Here is a 19,258-nt window from a genome sequence, read left to right on the forward strand (position 1 = left end):
AGGTGTCAACGTATTAATGGAAAAAATATATTGCGTACTTCATCTCCAAAAACAAGGAAGCAGTGTCTGTATGTTTCAAGAAGGGCAAAATGACTGACTGATTCCTGACTCAGTATGCATTCTGCTGTTATTTAATTAAAACATAACAGTGGTCTGGGCTCAGTTGCACATCGTCATTCACCAATGGTACTACATGGACACAGAAGTGCTCATTTTATAATACCCAGTCAGAGGTAAGAATTGTTAGGTTTTTTGTTGATTCTCTTTCATACTAATTTTCAAACCTATGATTGCCAAACTAAGTAAGGTCCATGAATCTGTCAGAAAAGATACTAACCCAGAGAAGAGTACTTCTGGTGGTTGAAACTGTGGTAGTAGTAGTCTCATAAATGATTGTGTTGTCTTTTTCAGAGATTTCTGCTGAGCAACTTGTATTCAGATGGTGCTCAATCCAGCAATACTCAAAGTCTCATGCAAATCAGTGTTCTTTGCTGTAGTCACATCAGGTTGTGTTTCCAGTCATAAAGCTTAAAAAGGAAAAAAAAAATGTGCACAGCTATAAAAACTTCCTTTTCCTATGCCATGCCAGGTGTATCAGAAAAACCTAAATAACACAGTGGATCAAAACCTATTGGTTTAGATATATTAATTTCTCCCCTTCATTTGCAATGCTTCGTAAAATATAGGAAAAATGCTGAGAAATGGCTGAGATTACGGAAAAATAGCATAGATCATATTCTGACTGTATTTGGAGGTGCAGTTATATCTGGAAGCTGAAAAGTATTTTTTTCTAAAAACATCTTAAAGTTTTGAAAAACACCCAGCACAACATCTTATAATTTCTTTTACAAGACAGGAAATCCAACTTCTGAAGAAAATGGAACCTGTTACAGGCAAACCACTTACACCAGCTGTGAAGCATTACAGTTATTTACATCAAAGAACAACTTCCAAGTCATTGTGGAAAAACAGCAGTAGCCTTATTTTATCAGTACACTACCTTACACCACTTCAATGATAGATAGATTATGCTGGACCACCCAAACTCTAAAGCAGTCTGAAGTGATAAATACTGCCTGCAACCAAACCTGTCATAAGGTGAAGAAACTAGAAATACAAAAGGGTTCATAGTTCAGCTATGAATATTTAATATATAAATCTAGTTCCTGGGGGGTTCAAAAAGCTATGTGAACACCTGCTATATATTGAAAATGTCTTTGACTTTCTGCTTGCATTTAAAGTATGTCTTGCTGTTTTTCTTATTTCAAACCATGGTTGTCCTGGGTTTGAGTGAGTGGTGGGTTTTTTGGTAGCAGAGGATGGTGCTATAGGGGTATACTCCTGTTAGAAGCTTCTCAAAGCTCCCCCAGCTCCAAGTCAGCTCCACCTCTGCTCGAAAACTGAGCCAATCAGCTGCGCCTCTGCGATAACGTATTTAAGAAGGGACGTGGTGATGGGCAGTGGGACTTGTGAGGAGGAGTTGCTGCAGCTGCGTGAACACCAAGGTCAGTGGAGGAATGGAGGAAGAAAGGAGAGGGGAGGTGTGCTGGAGCAGAGACCCCCCTGTATCCTGTGGGGAGACGGCAGGGCGGCCCCCCCCGCCACCCATGAAGATCTACAGTGGAGCAGACACTGATTTATGGCCTGTGTTTCATTTCATATGGCTGATCAAGGTGCTGTGCCCAAAAAAGGCCAGGGTCTTGTGGAAAAAGGTAGACCCCGCTGTTGTAGTTCAGCGCTGGGAGGATTGCAGCATGTGGGGGTGTCCCACGCCTGAGCAGCTCGGGAAGGGCTGCAGCCGTGGGAGGGAATCCAGTCGGAGAAAGTTGGTGTCCCACGCCAGTGCAGTGTAAGGAAATGCTGCAGCCCATGGGAGGGACTCATGTTGGAGAAAGTTTTTGGAGTACTGTCTCCTGTGAGAGGGGTACCATGATGGAGCAGGGACAAGAAGTTCCAGAAGGTCCCGCCACTGAAGATGGAAGAAGTGGCAGCGCTGACTGCACCCCCCATTCCCTGCCCCTGTGTCGCTGAGGGGAGGAGGTAGAGATATTGGAAGAAGAGCTGAGCCCGGGAAGAAGGGAGGGGTGGGGGGAAGGTGTTCTCAAGATGTGGCAATGCTTCTCACTGTCCTACTCTGTTATGTGTTGTTAGTGTCTGTAATAAATATATGTTCTTTTTTCACTTACCCTAACAAGTCTGCCTTTTGCTCATGACCATAATGGGTGATCTGCCCCTCCCGATCCTATCTCTAACCCCAAGCCTGGCTCTCTGTCCCTTCTCAATGCCAGAAGAGAAGGGGAAGAGAGTGGCTGCATAGTGGTTGGCTGCAGATCAGGCTCAAACCACGACAATTGTGAAGATTAAAACAGACAGATTTCAGCACTTCTTTTAAACTCCAATTATTTCCAGTATTTGCAGCACATTACGTAAGAATGTCTGAACTACAGGAAGTTACAAATATGGCTAAGTGACTGGATTGAAGAACTATCAATGAATCAAATAATTATAACATGCTGGAACAAATAAATTACATTTAGAATTTATTATTTCATGCTAATATTGTTATTAACATCATATCAAGACTGTCATCAGTTCCTACATCATGATATATAAGTCCAGTTCCTAAGATTCTAGAGCATCTAGACAACTTAATATTGTACTTTGTTTCAAGCTATATAGAGACTGATTTATAGAAGAATGAGAAACAGGCAGCTCTTCCATAACTTTACCAAGAAATCATAGGAATCTTCTGAAGCAATTTCCCATGCATTGTCTGACTGTGGTTTGTAAGCTAGCACAAAGAATGTTCTTGCTTGGGGAGCAGATCATGTCTTTCCTGTCACCTCTATGAGCTATAAATATGGATCTGAAGTATCAATTTCTTTACTCTTATTCTTAGTGAAATTGCAAGAGACTACTACACAAGCAGATGAATGAAAGGAGAATTCTACGCACAACTAGATTACCCTTTTGGAGAACAGCAGGCATTGCCAGCAGAAAAATATTTGCTTGGATGGTGCTAAATTTTACTTTTACTAACAGGTCAAATACAATTTTAGCCTCAGAGAAAAATGGTTTTGATGTATTTCTGGTATATATACACTTCACATTCATCAGATATTATTCTTTACTTCAGAATTCAGAGCAGAAACATTTTTGTTAGGGATTTCAGGGTCTCTTCCCTTTACTACATATGATGCAAGGAACTTATCTCCATGTGTTCTGTATCGTGCAGTAAAACAATCTGCCATAGATTACAGCAACCCCACCACTATGATGTCAGTGGTACCATGAACCCTGCTCTTCTTCGTGTCAAAGGTGTCATCTCATTTCCTAACAGCTCCTTATACGTGCTCATTATTCCTGGCTGCAATCTGCATATCAGGGGAATTTTCTCAAATGAGCAGCGTATAAAAAGGATGTTAGTAAGAGACTGAAGAGTATTTCTCAAAGCTCTTGTCTGAAACCAGACCGTGTGAGAATTATGTCCTTATGTCATTAATACACATCTTCTTGAGCATTCATTTGTATTAAAAAATGCTGGAAAGTCATAGACTCATCTTTGAAAGATGATTTATCTGAAATCAGTTGAAGAGGAATCCAGTTTGGGCAAACTTGGAGCAGAATGGGTTTCACTTTCAAGCTAACAGCTAACAGCTGTGAGAACTGCAGGGTAGGAGAAGATGAACTGCTGAGAGGGAAAGAAGGTAGCGTGCTGCATATGATCATCCCATGACACATTCTCCCAGCAAAATGGAGAATGCTCTCTTGGCAATAAATAGACTTTTTGTTTAAGACATGATAAAGAAAAGCCCATCAAGCTTGAAGGGAAGAAGCCTTTATAATGACATTCTGGGTTTCACACATATTACCTAGTGAGCATACTACAAAGAGCAGAACACTCTTCCAAGGAAGATCATTGTGGGGAGATCCTTCAACAGTGGACCAGTAGAGAAGCTGTCTTGGTAAGACGTTGACTGGCTGCATGTATAGCACACTGGAGTTTATACTAGCAGCTTAGTACAAACTTCTGTCCCTAATGGTTGCACTTGGATAAGTCCTTAGACAAATTATACCAGGAAGATGTGGAGCGTAACCGAACTCCACCTGCTGTAAAGAGAAACAAGATTTATTTCTACTGAGGAAACCTAAGTACACTTAGGTGTACTAAGCACAAAAGCAAAGCTCAATTATATTTCTCTTTCTAAAATAATATAATTGAGATATTTTGTAAACTTACTACAGCAAGACATCTCACATTCTAAACTTTCTTCAACTTCTGAATGGAGGTGCAAAACTCTACAGATATTTTCTAAACTTATATATAAATATTTGCTGAATAACATGATTTGGCTTCCATTACAGAGAATCATACAACCCCGTTGATGCCCTTAATGAATTTTCTTAGTAGGTATCTGTCCCTACTGAAGCTTCTTCCAACTTAGGAGGAGAGAATGACCTCATCCAGCAGTATTAAAAACTGGGGTCTGTATGTTATATGGAGAGTTATATATTCAAATTAGTTTTTAAAAAGCTCGGTCAGATGAGTTAATTCTCTAATCATATACCTGCTTCATTAAGGCTCCAAAGTGAAAATGTGTAAACGTGACAAGTGTTACATACTGCAAGCAATCATACTGAAAGCACAAGGACTGTTTTGCGTGAGCAGCAGTTTTACATGGGCTCAAGTCTGTTGTGGTTTAACCCTAGCTGTCAACTAAGCACTACAGGGCCGCTCACTCATTCCTCCCCTTCTATTCTCCTCTGGTGGGATGAGGAGGAGATCTGAAAAAAAGTAAAAGTCATGGGTTGAGATAAGGATTGTTTAATAATTGACATAAAGTGAAATATAATCATAATAATATAGTAATAATAGTGGTAATGAAAATTAAGATTACAAAAAAAAAAAAAGAGAGAGAAATAAAACCCAGGAAAAACAAGTGACGCACAGTGCAGTTGCTCACCTCCCACTGACCAATGCCCCAGCAGTGATTTGACATCACTTCCCCCGCTCCAGCCAAATCCCCCCAGCCCATGCGCTGAGCCTGACACTCCATGGTATGGAATAGCCCGTGGGCTAGTTCAGGTCGCCTGTCCTGGCCACGCTCCCTCCCAGCTTCTTGTGCACCCCCTCGCTGGCAGAGCAGGGGGAACTGAAACATCCTTAGCTTAGGGTAAGTGCTACTTAGCAGCAACCAAAACATCAGTTTATTATCAACATTATTCTCACACTAAATCCAAAACACAGCACTGCACCAGCTACTAGGAAGAAAATTAACTCTGTCCCAGACAAAACCAAGACAAAGTCTGAGGCCATAAAACTGCTTTCACTTGTAAATTTGGGCAGTTGGTGTAGTCTAGGATAAGAGAATTCAAACTGCAACAGAAATATCTGGAAATAAGAAATTTGAATATCTTTTAAATGTAAGCTGTTGACTTCAGATGACAGTTTTGCTTCTCAGGGAGTGGGTAGGTCCATGATTTTAATATGCAGTACCTGCTTTAGTTATGTTTAAGACTGTCACTATTTGGAAGTAGAATTTTCTTTTTTGGTGGGAGGTTATTTTTTGACCTTGACAAAGTTTGTCAGCTTCAAGCCAAAGAAAAGCTCCTTTAAATTCACAGTGACAAAATTTCCAGCAAAAACTATTGCACTTTCTAATGCAACAGTCATAAAAACAACTCAGCACATCTTGTTGCTAGATCAGGTCTCCAATTATCTTGACAAAGGGAATAGGAGACAATGTCTCCTTTTTCTCAGTTCAGTGGGACTTCTGAGACACAGCACTTCTGAAAATCAGACTGCTATTCAAATAATGAACAAAGAATTCCAAGGTCTTATTTTAGAGAATGAGGTCTTCTTTAGTGAAAGACAGTAACTGAAATGTATTTTTTAAATACTGAATCACATTAGCCCTAGCTGTATCTAGACACACGATACTGCCTTCCTGTTGGCTCCGCCTTAGTTTTATGACAGCAGGTCAACCTACCCAAAAAATTTTGCTGGGGCAAAATGATTGTAAAATGAAAGAATTGAGAATGGAGTCATAGTAAGCAAATAATTAACTAAAAGTAACTTTTTCAGCTTGGAGAATATTTGGAAGCAGACAAGGGGTTCTTCATGCATATTTTTTGTTCTTTATTTTAGAAGATGAAAAACTTCTTTCAGAACAAATCGTCTAGTGAAATAACTAAAAAAGCATAACATTTATTTTCACCTATTTTGACTCACCAATAGTGTTTCAACACATGAGCATTTAAAAAAAAAATTCAGGAAGGTCAGCTTTTTGTGGGTTTGTTGTTTTTGTTTTTTTTTTTTTTTTGAGGAGAATGTATTCTAAAATGTAGTTGAAGCTTTAAAAAAATTAAAAAAAAAAATAAAAAAAAGGCTTGTTCATATTTACCTAGCTTTAGAGTACCAGCAAGTTAATCAACCTTGGAAATGTGTAGGACATTACAAGAAAGTAGATCTTAGGTATAAGGAAATTTGTTACTATAGGATTTCATCTCAAACATGAGGAGATTTAAACCTTTTCCTCTTCATTAGACCTGTGCATGATGCTCTTCAAATGGATCTGCAGCTAAGTGTGCCACCAGCAAAAATCACTGCTGGAGCTGCTATGACAGACAAGCCAGCCACTTGGAAAGATTTTATTAATTTTGTACTCTTGGCTGAGTAAGAGGCATTACAAGTGTTAAAGCAGAGTACTCATTAAGACTGCAGCTGAGACATGATTAATTATCCTCTCTCTGTCACCTCTGCTTGTCTGTCACCTTTCCTTCTGACCTGTTTCTGTTCTTCTTTCCCCAGCACTCTGCGGACCAGATTCTCATTGGTGACATCAGTGATGCTGAGATCAGAAATTGGCTCCTTGCCTCCATTTTTCCCTTGCCTTCCCTCTAATTTGCCTTTCCCTGCACTCGTCTTCAAAGACTCTTCACTGCAGCTCCCAGTGCTTTGCAGGTATCCTTGACTACAGCTCACATTCCCCAATCTCCGGCCAGCTGGAGCAGCTCCCTGGTATGATATAATTCAGATCAAAGGCAGGTGGCCAATCAGCAAACGAGTAACTTAGTGGCTGAGTCACTTCTGTTGTGTGCCAACATTTGGTCCCCTCTTTTCAGTCTTAACTTCAGCCAAAAAGTAGTTGTGGGTGGTGGATCTTGAAGACAGTGGATTGCTAGTCATGGTGAGCTGTACCCATTAAAACCAAAAAATGGCTCTTCTGGAACTGGACATAGTCACAGACTTACCCGAACAGCAATCCAGCTGCAAGGCAAAACAAGGAGAGTCTGATACTGCAGCAGATTTGTAACACACTTTATGGAGATGGCACCAAAATAACTTTATAATGCAAAAATGTATGATCACATGGATAGCAGAATTTCTACGGGATTGGAAAGAAAATTGCAGAGTACCTTAACAAACCTTTAAATATGTTAACTGCATAATGCTGTAACAGTAACACGAAGTTTGTACTCCATTTATATATAACCCATCTGGAGTAGGTTCTAGACACAAAGCCGCTATGTGCATAGTGATCTGAACATGTTTACAAAGCCTTGCTTGTATTTGAAATCAAAGTACATCCTCCTACAAACATTTCCGCCCAATTAAGTTACTCAGCAAGTTGTTACAAGGATAAGTCACTATTTATTTTTACTATCTATTCTTAGAAGTCTTGTTTTTTGAACAGTTTTTACTAAATGGAAACCAAATTTAAAACCACAAGTTTTTAAACCTACCTGTCATAATTCTTGTTGACAATGGTTGTTTCACAGAATGCCTTCAAAATATCCCTTTTCTTCCCATCAAGTAATTAATGCCATTTATTGACCTGCAACAGGAAATTCACCATGTCAGCAAAGATTCAACATTTCTACCAGTTAGATCACTGGGTAAAGAGTTGATTTCTGTGTGTTGTCCATATGTCTGCCACTAGTTTATTCTTTCTTTCTTTCAGGGAAACTGCTTGGTGCATTTGTGCTTCCAAAGTAGGGATTGACTATCTCACAAGAATTTGGGTGTTTGGCCAAATTACATTTGCAACCCAAGTATATTATTCTCTACAGTATACTTGCAGACATAAGGAAACACTGGGGGAGAAAATTCATCACCATGGCATGCTGAGCCAGAAATTTTAACATCATGTGTCAACATGGCTCCATATGCCAGGAGTACATAATAAGAAGGCCAATGTTAGGGATCTGACTAGGAGTGTTGGTACAGTTTACTAACTCAGTTTAGCATCCAATGCAAATTAGTGTTGCTTTCTTTAACCCAAGGTACAAAATAAATCAAAGTAGTATTTCTCAGGAAGAGAAAAACATGGTAGCTGTGTGCAGTATAGTTCTAGAACGCTTTGGCAGCAATTCGCTTGCTGTCATTTAAGTTAAAAATGAAAGAATTTCCAAAAAGGGGCAAACCCAGATCCCACACATATACTTTCAAAAACAACGTAGGAAAGATTCCACCCATGACATTTCAAGTCCCATCTGCACTAACATCTTTGCCAATTCTTGAAATTGGTGCTTTGTTTTTCCAGAGTGTCTCTGTCAAAGACCAGTCATTAGACACAAAACCCAATATTCCTTCAGACCTCCATTCCTGACTGTTTAATCTGTGGGTTGTACTTGTCCCTTGCCGGGCTTGTGATAGCTATCACAGTCCTTTTCACAACAAATTTTCTACTCATCAGTGCTTGCTAATAGCCAGAATGTTTCTTGAGTACAATTACCCAACAATGTAAATGAAACAATTCACTTACATGCTGAATAACACTGCCTGGAAAATGGCACTTCTCATAGTGACTGAAATTTGAGTTCTTCAAAGGCTGACTTCCTTACTCCTCAGTTCAGCAGTAACCTCTCCACAAGGGCACCAGCGTTAAGGTACTTGTTCCCTAAACTAGTTACCATTGTTCAAACTGTAACAGAAAATAACAAAGCATACATAAGCCAAGGTAGAATGTTAAGAGGGTTACTTATTCACAATCTTTACACAGTCTAGTTTATCCCTGAGAACACCCACTAACCCACCACAGTCATAACTGCTTCCGTATGAAGTTGCTTACACATGATGTTCCAAAACCACCTATCAGATAAAACAATGCATAGAAATTAATTTAGAAGGTATACACCAGCTACCAGCAAAAGCTGTAGCAGCCTTGAAGAGGCAAAAGAACTGGCTTAGTCAAATGTACTTCCCACTAGCTGCCAGGACCCTCCATTTCATATTCCTTGGCCCAAATTTCTTCCTATTGATCAGTTTTAGCTCTGCTTGTTTCTCATTCCCCATTATGGCCTCTCTCTCATTCTTATCTCCTCTTGTGCTTCCTCTGATCCTCAGTGTCTTTCCTCTGCTCCTCCCTCAAATAGAAAAAAGTCCATTTTCCTTCCAAACAGACCAACTAGAAACACAGAAGTAAGCTAAGAGATTTCATGTACATCTATATATTTGAAGGCAGATTTACCAGAAAAAGGAAAAGAGAACACAGGAATTAGGTACAGGAAAGAGAATGGGTATTTAGAAGGAGTAACATTCTCTATTGGGATCCTTCATTCTTGAGAATGGCCAAAATCTTTCTTGTCTGGTGAGTATCAGGACAGGGAGATGTGAACAGATATATTCTGTATATAATATAGACAGATATATTAGCAATGCTGATAATGAAGTGTCACCTCTAGATTTGGCAGAGTAACTCAGTACCATACCCTGTGAATGCTATGGGTGCTGACTACAGAGCAGTGACCATGCACTGTCTCCAGTGTATTTAGGTTGTTCCTCAATAGTCCATGAGTTTTTCATAACAGCTTTACTGTCAAGTCGCCCATGGACTGGAATTAGATCTTGCTGCTATTGCCCTTACTCATGCATATGGTCTGATCCTTTTCTTCCAAAATTCTTCATGTGGTGATAAACATAGGTTTACAGGCTTGCTGTTTAGGCCAACTTCCCAGGCAACATGAATAGCTAGAAGTCTGTCCAACCAGCCAATTTTCAAGTGGGCAATTTCTATTTAACTTTTGGGATGGTTTCAGAATCTAATATGCTGCTGGTACATCTAGGGCTAACCTTCCAGTTTGGATCTGTCTTGTGCAAGAATTTGCAGCGCACCTTTGCTCTCAGGGGCTGTTTGGGAAAGTCCTTGGTGTAGTGTCTTCAGAAGCAGCCATGGTTATGCATTCTCTATATTACTCTGAATTTAGCTCTTTCCTAGATTCTAAAATGCAGCCTGTTCGGAGTCTTGCGAGTAAAAAGGACTAGCTTTGGCCCAGGCAAAGCAGGCAGCAACTTAGAATAGCAGACTATCTGCTTTGTCTGGGCTAAGACAGCAATAATCAGTTGCTTCAGCAGCCTATACAACCTGCAGAATCAGATTTACTTCCTACTTGCATAACTTTGGCTTCTGAGGAAAAAGCTGAGGGATGCATGGCAACAGCAGAAACAAACATAAGCAACAAAAGTAGCAAGTTGTTTTCTTCTCATGGCTGTCCCACACAATGACAGTAGTAGCAGGCTTAGTCCCTTCTCAGCGGCTTAACAGGCAGGACAGTAGCTGGTTATGGTGGGAGATATGGGGGAAGAAATGCTGAAAAAGGGAAGAGGGGCGTACCTCTAATCATTAACTCAAATCAGTTTTTCCTGTTGCTAGAACCTCTATCACTCCTCCTCAAACAAGGGAAAGGTATGGTCATAAACCCCAATTTATTAACAACAATGTACCACTCTTTTCCAAGAGCAAACAAAATAGCTCCGTTTGTTTACTGTGGTGCAGGATAATGAATATTTTGCAAGATTGCTAGAGATTTCCATGTATTTCATACCTGTTTCAGGCCTTACACGACTTCATCTCCAATTACACTGTTGCTAGCTTGTTTTATTTTGTTATTACATGCCTCACAAATAGGTCTGTATTAGCATATTTTTTTTTTTTGTAAGGGATTATATTTGTTTCCTTGTTCTTGGGGCTCTTACACAACAGTCTGGTACTGGTTTCTAGTTATCTTTTAAATGTGACCTTATCTGGTTACTGTGGGGATGGTTGTCTTATTACTCTTCTATCTCAGACCGCTTGCATCTACCCACTCACAATTTTTTTTTTTCCCTTGCTAATTATTCTTAATGCATCCCGTCTTAGCGGAGGTTCAGAAGTTCACCAGCGAAATGCAGGTTCTCTGTGCTTTTTGAAAGGCTTCTGGGCAAGTTTAATACAATCATGCATCTGCGCTGCTTACCAGTCTGTATACTACATGTAGTAACATACAGCATTAAATGCTGCTAACACACAGGAACCAAAACTTCAGCATACACCTACACCCAGGTGTAACTTTTCATAAAAATCGTAGTGGCTTCTGCAAGCACCCAGACTGCAAGCTTCCTCTACTTGAGGATTTGTTCACAGCACTGAGACCAGTGAGAAGGGGTAAATGGCAGTCAGGGGCAAAAGGTGCACAGCCATAGTGCTTAATCTTATCACGAGAACGTGTCAGAGTAGATGGAGGGGCAATGCTGAGGCAGGGGATTGTACCCCTGACATCCATAGAAAAATCCATTTGTCCTGATAAACAGGGAGTAAACACAAAACGCCAATAAATAATACAGAAACCCATTAACAAAATTATGGGCATTATTGCCAAAATAATGACATATCTACCCAGTTTCATCCTCCAACACATTAATATTAGGCTTTTTGTAACTAAGGGGTGTAAGTCTGCCTAGCTCATCAGTTTCCCTGATGTGGAACCATTCTGCTGTTGAAAGCTTCTAACCAGAGATGAGCCAGTTAAATGTAACCCTTTATATTCACTGAAATTATCAAGTGTAGTTGAGTTAAATCCCTGCTAGACAACCACCCCTCCAATAAAACCCCAGTCACCTGATGGTCTTATTTACATTGATAATTTAATCTTTTATCCTGAACAAATTAATTCTGAGGTTTTACACTTACTTTCTTTCTCCCAGATACTAGTATGTTAAGATTCTGTGGCACCTATCTCCTCAGTATCTTACAGTAATACTTTCCAAGTACTTCCAGGTCATTTAAGACTCTTTGTGACCCCCAATAACTACCTCAGATAACAAATTAAAATCTACTTTTTTCCCAGATTTCTCTGCCCTGCCCCAGTGAGTGACCTGACATCTAAGGTTCTTTGCTTTATTTTGTTATTGCTCTTAGCAGATCATTCTACACGTTTTATAGAGGAAAAGTCATTGCTAAACTGATTTTAAAGAGAAGTCCTAGGTATTTTTAGAAAGTGGAAATTGTCAGGAATAAGGAGGGTTGATTGACTGCATGTGTTTTATACCAGCTAGAGGAAGTGAGAGACAGAAAATAATTTATGGTTTTTGACAGAAGCATTTGAAAACCATTGATATCAGCCTGTTGCACAGAATTTAACTCCACTGAGTATCTTCTTATCAGAAATGGGTTATTTTCACATTTTTCAAAACCAGTAACCAGTTCTTCTCCTTTATCCACAAAAAGCATTAAAAAAATTAAGTTTGTAACCCTATTAATAGTTTTTTCATTAAAATATAGTTCTGATTATTCTCTGTCTTAGGATAAAAAAAAAAAAAAAAAAAAAGCATGAGGCTAGATACATCTATGTTTGAGACACAGCTAGAGGCTTTCAGACTGATAAAGGCTTTTAAAAGTCCTAAAAATCAAACAAGTGGACCAGAATATAATGTTTTGAATTTGATAATGGTCTCTCACATGTATTACATTCCACCGGAGCATTAAAGAGTGGTTGGAAAGAGACATAGCACTCTGACTCATAAGCATTGCTGCAAACTGTTGCAGCAGTTAAAGACATTACTAACACACAGACTGTTCTGCCTTTCTCCAGCCAGGACAATGGAGTGCCCCAGCCACCATGATGTAGTCTCTTCAGCAGGCTTTATTTTCAGTTCAACAAAAGATCAGGGTGACTTTGAAATGGGTTGTAACAGAATCTCTTTTCTACTTTGGGTCAGGCACCACTACCCTTTACTGTTCTCTTAGAGGAATAATTTTGCTGTTGAAGCTTACATGTTTACTAATTTTCTTTTTTTATGCCTTCAGCATATACATCCAGTTCCATCCTATGCCTTCACAACTGGAAAGCTATTTAACTCCAAGGAAGTCAGATCCCCAACTGATCCTCAGAACAAGCTGCTCTTCCACATTTTTGCAAGAGCCTTGCATCCTGTTCCACATACCCAGACATCCACAAAGCCCCGTGGCAAAAATCACCCTTTATGGTTTTGGCTCAGAAGCAGTGCCTCATCCACACCTCAGCTATCACAGGTTACACTGGAACAGCACAGTCAAGCCTCTGCCAGTAGTTTAGCTCCATAAACATTTAACAACCTAGTAGGCCAATTCCAGGAACATGCTTTTTTCTCCTGGCCCAGCATCAAGGGTTGGTATTGTGGCTGATGGGAGAAGGAGAGTAAGCCTACCCATGCGGTAGTGTCCTATTAAAATATATGAATCTGCTAGAACTTGTGTCAGAGTTGTCATGAGAGGAGCACTATCTGAGCCTTGTGGAACCTAGAAGAGGTTAGTAATTTCTCATAGGAGGTCTCTAGCAAAGCTGGGGAGAATTGTCTTCATTGCCGAGTCTCAGTTTCATCTACTGCCAGTTTTTTCTGCATTTATACCCAAGTTTCTGAAATTATAAACATTAGATTTTCTAAGGTATGAAGACAGTATGTAGCTACAGCTGTTTTCAGAAACTTCTTTGTCCAGGGCTAACTGCCCTTAGCTATCTTACCTACCTAAATTAACATTTGTTGCACAAGACAAACGGGACAGTTAAATGTCATTATCACTGTCCCACCCTGAAGCTTTCAAGCACATCATCACAACATACACAAGTACATGACTCAGGCAGATTAAAACAAAACTTCTTAAGTGTTTTTAAGTTTAACATATACAGGTCACTGAACAAGATGATAAAGGGTGAACAGGCTCTAATTCTTAGACAGACAGCAGGCAAAGTCAGTGCAACAGTGAACACAAAACCCATGCAAGCAAAGGTAGCAGAATTTGTGTGATACAGTAGGAAATGTGTATGAAGGCTGAACTCATTAGGGTTTCTGAGAGCAGCACACAGATCTTAACATAGAAATATCCCTGGCTTCACTAGAGTATGTGAATTTAAAATTAAACTGAACTATCATTCCTTGTAGGAATTCCTGTTTATGGATGGATGTCCTTTTCTGGATTCAGCTGTTTTGCTGGATTAAATCTTACCCTCACCCATCACTACATTGCTTGTGAAGAATGAAGTTCTCTAATATGTTGAAAACAGCCTGCAGCAGCATTCCTTTGTTAAAATCTGATGGGTTGGCTCACATAATTTACCTTAACAGTAAAAATTAACTTGATTTATCAGAATTTATTATATTAGGGGTCATATGAAACACTGTGTTGGCAGATCACTGAAAGCAGTGGCAGACAGCTGATGACTACTTCTTCCATTGGCATAGCTGAATCTAGGGGTGTCCTGTACACTGTCCCACAGTGAATGACTTATTTTGGCTTCAAGATCAATTGACTAAAGTTAAAATTGACTAAAGTTAAACAGAAGCTATTCTTATACCCTAACTAGGGTGTGAACACTAAATTAGGAAAAGTCTGCATATTGACAAGGCCAATATATTCTAGCTGAAATCAAAACTCCACACCTTAAATCACATACCTTCCTCATCAAGAAGCCATAGTTCATGTTCCTCACTAAATTAGATGCATGAACAAATATAAAGTATAAATATAAAATAAAAATATCTCCAGAGTCCTAAGAGCTCTTAAGTGAGCATGAACAGAACAACCTTAAGGCTATATAATCCCATTATTCTACAAACTGAATGACAGCAGAGATGGCCCCAGTTTATCCAGGTGTTTGATAGCCTCTGGAGAAACATATACATCCCAGGTCTGCTATTTGCCTTTGGCCTTTCTGATCAAATTGTATAACTGAGTAGATAGCTGTCACTCACCTGGGAAAATTGTGTTATAGTACACATGAAAAAACTGCCCTTGCGTGCTGAAAATACATTTAACAAAATACTGAAACAATTCTCTCTTAATTGACTATTCCCCTCCTGTCATGGTTTGACCCTGGTCAGCAGCCAACCACTACACAGCCACTCTCTCTCCCTTCTCTTCCGGCAATAAGAAGGGACAGAGAACCAGGCTTGGGGTTCGAGATAGGACTGGGATGGGGAAAAAAAAAAATCACCCTTTACGGTCATGAGCAAAAGGCAGACTTGTTAGGAGAAGTGAAAAAAGAACACCTTCCCCCCACCTCTCCCTTCTTGCCTGGCTCAGCTCTGCTCCCGATATCTCTACCTCCTCCCCCAGAGGCACAGGGGCAGGGAATAAGGGGTGCAGTCAATGCTGCCACCTCGTCCATCTTCGGTGGGGGGAGCTTCTGGAACTTGTTCCCCCCCTCCAGCATGGTCCCCCTCTCACAGGAGACAGTCCTCCACAAACTTTCTCCAACATGAATTCCTCCCACGGGCCGCAGCATTCCCCACACTGCTCCGTCGTGGGTCACCAACTTTCTCCGACTGGATTCCCTCCCACGGCTGCAGCCCTTCCCGAGCTGCTCCGGCGTGGGACTCCCCCGCATGCTGCAATCCTCTCAGCACTGAATTACAGCAGCGGGGCTACCTTTTCCCATGAGACCCCGGCCTTCTTCAGGCACAGCACCTTGATCAGTGTTGTTTGAGCCTGGTCAGCAGCTAAACACCACACAGTCACTCACCCACCCACCCCCACTTGGGAACGGGGAGGCAATCAGAGGGGCAAAGGGACACTTGCGGGTGGAGATAAAAACAGTTTAGTAACAGTAACAGAATACTACGCTGACAGCGGTATCAACAGGTAACATACAATGCAGTTGCTCAGCACCCACCAACTGACACCCGCCTGCTCCCAGCCAGCAATCCCAAACACCAAGGCCCCGCAGCCACACTCCCAGAAGTGGCAGCCCCTCCCGGCCCAATCCTGCCTTTATATAGTGAGCACAATGTCACGTGACATGGAATATTGGCCAATCGGGGCCCAGCCCTCCAGCTGTGCTCCCCCCACCCTTGCACACAGGCGAGGGCACTGGGACCTCAAGAGCCTCTGGAATCTCAGTGTGCTGCAGCACTCCTCCAGCTACCAAAATGAACATGAACTTTATTCCAGCCTGAACCAGGACAATCGGCCATATGAAATGAGACACAGGCCATAAATCAGTGTCTGCTCCACCGTAGATCTTCATGGGTGTCGGGAGGGGGCCGCCCTGCCGTCTCACCACAGGGTACAGGGGGGTCTCTGCTCCGGCACACCTCCCCCCTCCTTTCTTCCTCCGTTCCTCCACTGACCTTGGTGTTCACGCAGCTGCAGCAACTCCTCCTCACAAGTCCCACTGCTCATCACCACATCCCTTCTTAAATACGTTATCGCAGAGGCGCAGCTGATTGGCTCAGTTTTCGAGCAGAGGTGGAGCTGACTTGGAGCTGGGGGAGCTTTGAGAAGCTTCTAAAAGGAGTATACCCCTATAGCACCATCCTCTGCTACCAAAAAACCCACCACTCACTCAAGCCAAGACACCTCTCCATATTACTGGTTTGTTTTCTCTTATCATCATACCCACTGGGTTGATTTTTCATAAAATACATTTTTGAGATACAAAGGCTAATATGAAGTTCTTGGACTTGTCCCAAAAGTTCCACCTTTAGGTAGGACAGAATGTCAACTTATTCTGCTACTTGACACAAAATAGAATTTTGTTTGGTTGGCTTTGAACGTACTGGTAAGTTTCATAATTTTATTTGATAGTTGCTACTGTTAGGTAAAAAAAAAAAAAGAAGTCAGGATTGAGAAATTGCAAATATAATCTATTGCTCAGGAAAAAAAAAAAAAGGAATTACTGATATAGCCCATGCTTTACTAGTCGACTCTCAAGTTTATAGTCCCAAACCTGAGCACACATAAAACAAGAGACAGTGTCCCAGAATAATACCATGAAAACAGAAATAAAAAAAAAATCTCTATTTTTTCTCTTCAGTGACTAAGAGTCAGAGTTACGTTTTGGTCTGTGGTATTTTATTTTTCTTCTTTGTTATCAGGACTAAGATAGCCCATCTTTCATGCTAGGAAATAAAGTATGAGAGAAAATGCGTATTTAGCAAGGATGCAATTCATGTTAGCAGCAGTTAGAAAATTTAGGCCAAACTCAGTCTTATTTAGCTCCCATTGTCTTAAACACACTTATACCTGGGGGAAACCAAGTCTATATTTCAAGAAGCAGAGACAGTACTCCTAAATGGTTCTCAGATTTGATATGAATGGTGAGCAGTAGCTTATTTAAATTAATATTTATTAGGTAGTATAATTCTACCTTTTGGTCACTATGCAAAACACTGGCATAAACAGCATTGATGAAGGAACAAATATACTGGAAGAAAGTGTAATGCAAATGAAAAAAAAAGTAGGTAACTATAAAAAGGAAGAAGCTGCGAAATGAAAAGTTAAATACCTGTGAATAAAAAGACGAACACAACTCTCAAAATTTTGATTAGAGGAAAAAAAGTGCACAGAGGAAGAAAGAACAAGCTATGGCAAATTCCACTAACCTGAGGATCCAGGTTTTTGTGATTGTGTCTTTGCAACTACCATGCTTGATATACAGAACAGTCACCAGATTTCCCCGTTACGTAACAGTGACTTATCCAGAATTCAATTGCAAGTCACGTTTTCCAAAGGCCCCAGCACTCACTGCCTAAATAGATTTTCTTTCTAACCCAACCTCCTACTGCAAACTAGAACTGATCCTGTAATATACACCAACCTTTGAGTAGTAGTCTGGCTTGAGTTGAGTGTTATCAGAAGAAAACAACATGGTCCTCTATACTTGTTTTTCACTTTGCCTAAAATTAATCACCATAGACTTCATAATCATGCAACAAAGAGTTTATTTTTCCCACTCTAGTACTTTCTGTCATGGTTTAAACCCAGCTGGTAGCCAAACAGCATGCAGCCACTCACTCAACCTCCCCTACCCCAGGGGATGGGGGAAAGAATCGGAGGGGTAAAGAGACTTGTAGTTTGAGATAAAAACAGTTTAATAGTTGAAACAAATCAGCAATAATAGAAAGTGCAAATGGGTAATGCACAATGCGATTGTTCACCACCCACTAACCAATACCCAGCCCATTCCTGGCTAGCCATTCTGGAAAAAACAAGATCCCGAAATCACTGTTCTAGAAGTGAGAGAGAACCCCTTCCTTCCTGGCTGACCCTCCCCTTTATGCTGAGCATGATGTTACATGATATGGAATATTTCACTGGCCAATTTGGGTCCATTGCTCTGGCCGTGTTCCCTCCCAGTGTCTTGTATACCTATGCATGTGCAGGACATGGAGAGTTGGAAAGTCCTTGATCTCTTAGCAACAACTGAAAAAAAAAAAAAAAAAAAAAAAAAAAAATCAGTGTATCTGAATCCAAAGCACAGCACTACTCTAACTACTAAGAAGAAAAATTAACTCTATCCCAGCCCAAACTAGGATAATTCACAATCTTTGCTGCTTATAAGATCAAAATTCAACAGAGGTAGTTTTCCTTATGTATTTCCCTACTGCCCTGCAATTGGCACAATTCTAGTATAGGGACACACTAGCATAAGCAAACCACCAGATATTTTACTTATGTTCCTTGGACTCAGGGACTGTTTAGAGATGGGTAAACTCACATTTGCAATAGGAGCACTATTAACCACAAGAACAGCAAAAGGGACTCTCCAAGGGCTATTGGCACCGATTCAGAATTCTGGGTTTGTCCCACTGAGCAAAAGTAGCTTGACCACTTCCAGCAGGCAGTTAAACAGGTCAGAAATAGCCAACACTATCTTACCAGGAACACACACAAAGACAACTGACTGCCAGATCCAGAACAAGTTAGTACCCAGGAATGAATGCTTAATAACTGAGAACACCTCAGAGTCTCAGAGAAATCCATTACTGGGCATGGTTCTGCTCAATACTCTTTTTAATTGCTTCAGTGATGAGTTTGTTTATAAAATCTACATCTGACACAAAGCTACTGGCATTCAGTAAGCACCTTTTTAGAGAGTATTAGAACTTAAAAGGATCTTGAGAAACTACAGGCAAGCTCAGAAAGCATTAAGATAAAATTCAGTAAAATCAAGTAGTGTACAGTGATACTCTTACAAAAAAAAAAAAAAAAAAAAAAAAAAAAGAAACCTTCCAGGGTTT

The 19,258-nt window shown here is 40.5% G+C and overlaps 1 long non-coding RNA gene across 1 annotated transcript; it reads right to left on the reverse strand.

The window, feature by feature from the left end:
• Positions 1-383: 383 nt before the first annotated feature.
• On the reverse strand, positions 384-17,688 carry LOC116958918. The gene is made up of 4 exons (XR_004405549.1): positions 17,621-17,688; positions 8,769-8,927; positions 7,747-7,838; positions 384-527 (listed from the first exon to the last, which is right to left on the reverse strand). It is a non-coding gene; the product is annotated as an uncharacterized LOC116958918 (long non-coding RNA).
• Between the last annotated feature and the right edge of the window lie 1,570 nt (positions 17,689-19,258).

This window comes from Tyto alba, unplaced genomic scaffold (assembly GCF_018691265.1).
Source record: "Tyto alba isolate M040663 unplaced genomic scaffold, T.alba_DEE_v4.0 Super-Scaffold_42, whole genome shotgun sequence".
NCBI lineage: Eukaryota > Metazoa > Chordata > Aves > Strigiformes > Tytonidae > Tyto > Tyto alba.